Source organism: Pseudopipra pipra, chromosome 3 (genome assembly GCF_036250125.1).
Source record: "Pseudopipra pipra isolate bDixPip1 chromosome 3, bDixPip1.hap1, whole genome shotgun sequence".
NCBI lineage: Eukaryota > Metazoa > Chordata > Aves > Passeriformes > Pipridae > Pseudopipra > Pseudopipra pipra.
The window spans coordinates 51,494,666-51,500,599 of NC_087551.1; the positions used below are offsets into that span (position 1 = coordinate 51,494,666).

The 5,934-nt window shown below is 44.7% G+C and overlaps 1 long non-coding RNA gene across 1 annotated transcript; it reads left to right on the forward strand.

The window, feature by feature from the left end:
* LOC135411501 (uncharacterized) lies at positions 1-4,772 on the forward strand. Its single transcript, XR_010429174.1, has 3 exons — positions 1-469; positions 1,966-2,201; positions 4,572-4,772. It is a non-coding gene; the product is annotated as an uncharacterized LOC135411501 (long non-coding RNA).
* Positions 4,773-5,934: the final 1,162 nt, after the last annotated feature.

A 5,934-nucleotide genomic window follows, 5' to 3' on the forward strand; every position in this document is an offset into this window, starting at 1 on the left:
CGCAGGGAGGCCAGAAAGAGATCAGTTCTGATGTGGCTGCAGGCTTACAAAAGTAACTGTTTTGTAGCTTCTGATAAGTCTGAAAGTCTTCAGGCCTCCGAGCTGGGAGTCAGGAATACACCATTTTACCCTTAAAAGCCTTTGGCAGCAGGTCCAGCAGAAGCTGGACTGCTGAGGCTCTCCTGCTTCCTGGGGTGATAGAGGGAACACCTGCATTGTGATGTAAAGGAAGCTGAGCGGAGCACCGGAATCATTAGCCTTAGCCAAGGTTAAGTGGTAATGCCTTCCAAGAGGTTCTCCAGAGCATGTTTGCAGATATACAAGTATATACCACAAATGGTAAAAAACAGAGGAGAACCTCAAGTAAAACAAAGGTAATGGAAAATAGCCTTACTGTCTCTATGCGAAAAGGAGAAAACAAAATGGGGAAATAGAAGAGCATCACTGTGCATAAGTGGTTTTGGAAAATGTACTGAGATAAAGAGCAAACTCTGAATCAGTTAGATGTAAAGACAACACCTGTTTTACAGCAATTAGCTGAATTTCCCTCATCCACTCTTCATGTTAGTACTCTGGGATCTATACCTGGAGACAGTGGCCTATATATAGACAGTACGACTTAGAAAAAGTAATTATTACAGCAGAGGATTTTAGGGACGTGGTCTTATGGATACCCAAATGGCAAGTGGCAACTAACAGCAGACTATGGAGGCCTGACAGCTGCTGCCAGACCACTCATTGCCTCTGTTCCCAGTAGGGCTGATATAGTCAGTCCTCTTAATGATGGAGGGCATCTACTGACACAAAAGAAATGTTTTTGATGACCCCAGCACCAGGGGCAGATCAGAGGAGGTTTGCTTTCATCTGGCAGGGACTTCACAATACATTTACTCGTCTATCCCAAATCTTAAACCATAGCCCTAGCATACATGTAGCTCATGCTACATTGGCTGAAGAGCTGGAAATGTTAAAATTTCCACAAGAGGTCACTGTGAGGCAGTGCATCGGGGATGCCTTAAGAGGTGGCCACTTTGTAAAACCTGTAAAGACTACAAACACTTGCTACCCCCACAATCAACTGGGGTAGAGATACCAGAGGAAGAGGAACAAGGGCCCAATCACAAATTCATCTTTTGGAGAGTCAGATGGACAGGTGGGAGAAAAACATATGCTACAAGAAATCCAATAGTTACCCCTGTCCCAGAATAAGAAATTAGTTATGTGCTGTGCTTGGAACTTCAGGATCTTGGAAGGCACATATTCCAGGATTTAGCATAATAGCCTGACTACTCCATAACTTATTAGAGAAAAATGCAGTCTGGGAATGGACCCCACAACATAAGAAGGCCCCTGCAGCTGTTAAAGAAAACCATAAATGTGTATCAGTCACCAGTGCTCATCTACCCTATGTGGCCACTCTCACTACAGGTCCAGGAGAGAGAGAAGGGATATTGCTGGGGACTAGAGCGATAGTGACTGCCTGGATCCATGCAACATCACATTACTTTGGGTTCCAAATCACAGCAGAAGATTACATTTGTGTAAGAACGCAGTCAGACATAACGATAAGACTATTATTAAATAATTATGAAAAGAAAAATGATTTTGAATAGGAAACCAGAGATTATGACTTTATAGGAAGATTGTGAAGCTGGGCAGTGGGATCTTGGAGAAGGCAAATACACTTCCCCTCTAATGAAGCTTTTTGAAAGTTGAAAAGAGCATGAATGTTTATTTCCATGGTAAGCATGGAGTGCCTCACTCCAGCTCACAAAGCTTTTTGCATCTCAGTGAAATGCATCAGAAAATATGATAGGTATAGTCTCTCCCTAGACCATTTTCTGCACTTGCTTAAGTGAGACCTTCGTTATCTCCATCTCTAAGTACTGCTTGGGAAAGTAAGATGATCTTGAGAGAGTAAAATTGTCATTAATAAAACTTCCTCAATTCTCTTCTTTCTGTCAGATACACTGAGCATTCACGTGCCATTTGGAGAGATGCCAGTTTTAGAGAAGAACTGGCAAGGCTGTGACAGAGCCAGAAGCTTTATCCACGAGGCTTAATTCAGGGATGCTGACAGTTGCTCTTTGAAGACCTCACCTTTTTGTCATGGTTATTAATAAGCAATGCCTTTAATGCTCAGTATAGCTACGCGTGTGCTCCATGCAAAGGTCTGAACAACCAACCCAAGATCATGGCAGGTATCTCAACACAATCCCCTCACAGAGGGCAGCAGGGACTTCCCTGCCTCCTTCTCCCTTTTTGTATCAGGAAACAGGGACAGAAAGAGGAGCATCTCCTAAGCATGCTCTCAGGTGAAAGAGAAAACTGATCCTGAAATTATGGAAGAAAACACAGAGAGAGAAGGGGAGAAAATCATATTCTGGTTAGTACTGCAGTGCTTGAAATATTTGTTTGGTGCCACTCCAGCCGAATAGGCAGTGTCTTGTGCCTGCTCTCTCCACCAGAGAGAGAGCAGACTTTTTGCAGGCTCCCTCTTCCTTCAGCAGCTCTTTTGCAGCCCTTCTGTGGTGAGAGGCTCCCACTCTGTTTCTCTCCCAATCCTAACCCTAATCCTTGCCCTGGTTTTGGCTGGGATAGAGTTAATTTTCTTCCTAGTAGCTGGTACAGTGCTGCTTGTTTGGAATCGGTATGAGAATAATGTTGATAACACAGATGTTTTAATTGTTGCTGAGTAGTACTTACCCTAAGTCAAAGTTTCAGTTTCCCTTGCTCTGCCAGTGAGGAGGTGCATGAGAAGCTAGGAAGGAGCATAGCCAGGACAGCTGATCTGAACCAGTCTGAGAGTGCTGGGGTTGTGGCCTTCTTGACAGGTCCAGCATGGCTACTGCACTGTGTGGCTTTGTCACCAAAGACCCTGTCAGCTGGAGAGGCAGTGTGAATCCTGGACGTAACCATTGCTTCAGCAGGTGCTTGACTTCCCTGGAATCTCTCCTGGGTTTCTGTGATTCTGAGCAATTCACCCATGTAATCTTAATACATTTCTTGTTGCAGGATGATACCAAGAAATGCACCTTCTTAGTTCCTTTACACACTGAAGAAGAATTTTGCCACTCAGATGGTAGCTTTTAAACACAAACTGAGGAACTGCCCTCATCTATAGCATTCTGCAAGCTGGCACTTCTGCAAAACCACCTACATCACTTCAGTCAGAGCATTTCAGTTCTATCCAGGAGACCCCTTAAACCCTGGAGTGTTAGTACTCCTTATGCTCAGTGGCAGAGACATCAGTGTTAAGTACCACTGGCCAATGCCAGTAGTAGTAGTATCTCTATGTTCCAGTTTTCAGAGCCATGTTTAATCGTGTTCCTTGACAGCAATAGGAAATAGATGTGCTCATTTCTCACGTAAGAGTCACCACAGAGGTGTGGCACTGCAAGGGAGTACTGCTACTGGCAGCTACGTGACAGAGCAAATAAATCCTCTTGGCAGCAGTGGCTGCACTTTTTTCCTCTCACCGTGCAAAACCTCAGCTCCTGTAAGCACTCTGGAGGAGACCACCAGCATGGCCAGACGTAGAGTAAACCATCACCTCACACTTCCTTGCTGTAGTATCAGAAGCAGGAAAACGTTTTCTACGATGTTGCAACACTAGCTGACTTTCTCATGGGTCTACCAAGGACTTGTGCTGAGACACAAATACAGGTCTTGAGAACTTTTAATTTCTTCAGGGCAACTTTTCTAGAGCAGAAAACAGCTCCTTTAGGAGAAAGAGATTCGATCTGTGATACTTTCTGAAGGGGGGAAAAAGCGTCAATACAGCCATCATTTCCAAATTCCTAGCATGGTCTTCTTTTTAAGACAGATACAAATCCCATGCTGAGAGATTTCTGCCCCTCGAGCTAATGAGAACTGAAGATGGTGCTCCCATTCTCTGGGGCAAGTACATTGCATCTGGTAGCACTTTCTTTTGCCCTGCTGGCAGGAGCAAGGGGAAAGCACCAGACTTAAGAGAAGAACTATCATCAGAGTGCTGCTACCCCTAGGTTGGCAGAGCAGAAGCCATGTGTTCTCAATTCCGTTGGTGACAGACACTAAAAGGCAGAAGTTCTTGCTTCCACCCTTGCTGTAAGATGGGGGCATGGACTGCACAGAACCATAGAATCATTTAGGTTGAAACTGTTTTACTTGAAAGCTGCCCAATTGACATACCTGCCTTGCACAGCTATTGCAGAAACCTCTGCAATGTCAAAATCCTCTATAGATGTAAAATATCTGTGTTACATCTGTGCCTTGGAGGTTTCCACTCTTTTAAGAGGAAATGATTAATATAATGTAAAAAATCTTGAACCTAAACAAAAAAACCCAAACCCCACCCCCAAACAGGAAAGGTGGTGTCCTTAGAGGCATGGTCACAGCTTCACAGTTTAGGTGGCTGCTTCCTGAGTTACTTCTCAGTTGTCTTTCAGACTCTCCCCATTTAGTCTGAGCTGCTGTTTCACCACATGTTAGCTCTCCACTCTGCATGGCACAGCTCTGCATGCAGATGAAAGCTGATCCAGATTTCAGCTGATTTCTTCTGCTGGTTTTTGCTTTTGTTCCTCTTGCAGCAGATGGAACTCAGACAAGTGACATCGCGGCCCTTTGCTCTGGGACACTTCCTATATGACACGAGAGTGATGCAACAGTCACACCCCTCAAGTCATGCCTGTGTCATGTTTTTTTAAAATTAATATCATACTACAGCTTTGTTGAAAAAGAGTAAGAAGGGCATGAATATTTTGAACTTTAATAAACTTGGTGAACAAGAATGAAGTTTCTCTGAATGTTCTTTTTCAGTTCTTGTAGACAAACCAGGACTTGTCCTGAGTCTCTTTCTGTTATCAATATTGCCAAAGATGTCTCAAAATGAAAAAAAAAAAAAATCCGCATAAGAATGCAATATCAAAGAGTGTTATTATTATTATTATTATTATTATTGAACAACTAGGAGGACCATGCCTGTGTGTGGAGAGCTGTGTGCCAGCAACTGGAGTGGTGCTGGTTGAGTGATATGGCATCACCTTCCTTTCCTCATTAGCTGCAAATCACATGCTTTGAGTGACTATTTTCCTTTACATCCTTCAAGTACTGCTGTTGGGGTGGAAGGACCTGACCCTGTGTGTGTGTGTAGCCCTCCCCATTTTCCAGACTTTACTCTTTTGTAGGACAACCAGGAAAGACCTGCTCCTGCTGGAATGTGAAGCTCATGCTGACAGTTTAACACCAAAAGAAAGGTTGTAACCAGTGTCCCTATTCAGGGCTGCCTAAAAGCCTGCACTTGTCCTCATCTAGGGTTGCATGAGCAGTGGCTGAGTAACAATGTTCCCATGAAACCGACCCAATCTGAAGTCAGTTGCTTCTGGGAGGAAATGGTCTTGGTCAGTTCTAAATGGCAGATGTGACAGTGTAATATATATAAATAAATATAAATAAATAAACATAGAATATAAAATTTAACAAAATTTTAAATTGCATATTTTCTTTTCAGTGAAGATGTGAAAAGGTCCCCTCTTTTCTACCTGCCCCTGCCAGCCTTGAGGCTTGCTGCCTTTGGGTGCTCTGCATCCCACTGTGCAAAGGGCTCTGTTCTCTGGGGCAAGCCTGCTGTGAGACAGGGCTGCCAGACTCCCTTCTGCCCCTTTCTGTGGCTTCCCAGGGCAGCCCCTGGGTATGGGGATGCTCTCTGGGGTGTGCAGTGGCTGCCCCTGCAGAGGGCAGGGGGACAAGGAGGTGGGAGGCCCAGGAGGTTGCAGTGGTGTGACTGCACCATCTAGTGCTGTCCCTGCACAGCCACCGCCGGACACGCACCCATTAATGGGCAATAACGAGCTGCTTCAGCAGGCTCTGCGGGGAAAATGCAGGTTCGGTTCTAGATCGCTGCTGCATTCAGGGCCAGCCTGAATCAAGTCAGGAAATGATAAGGCAACAGCA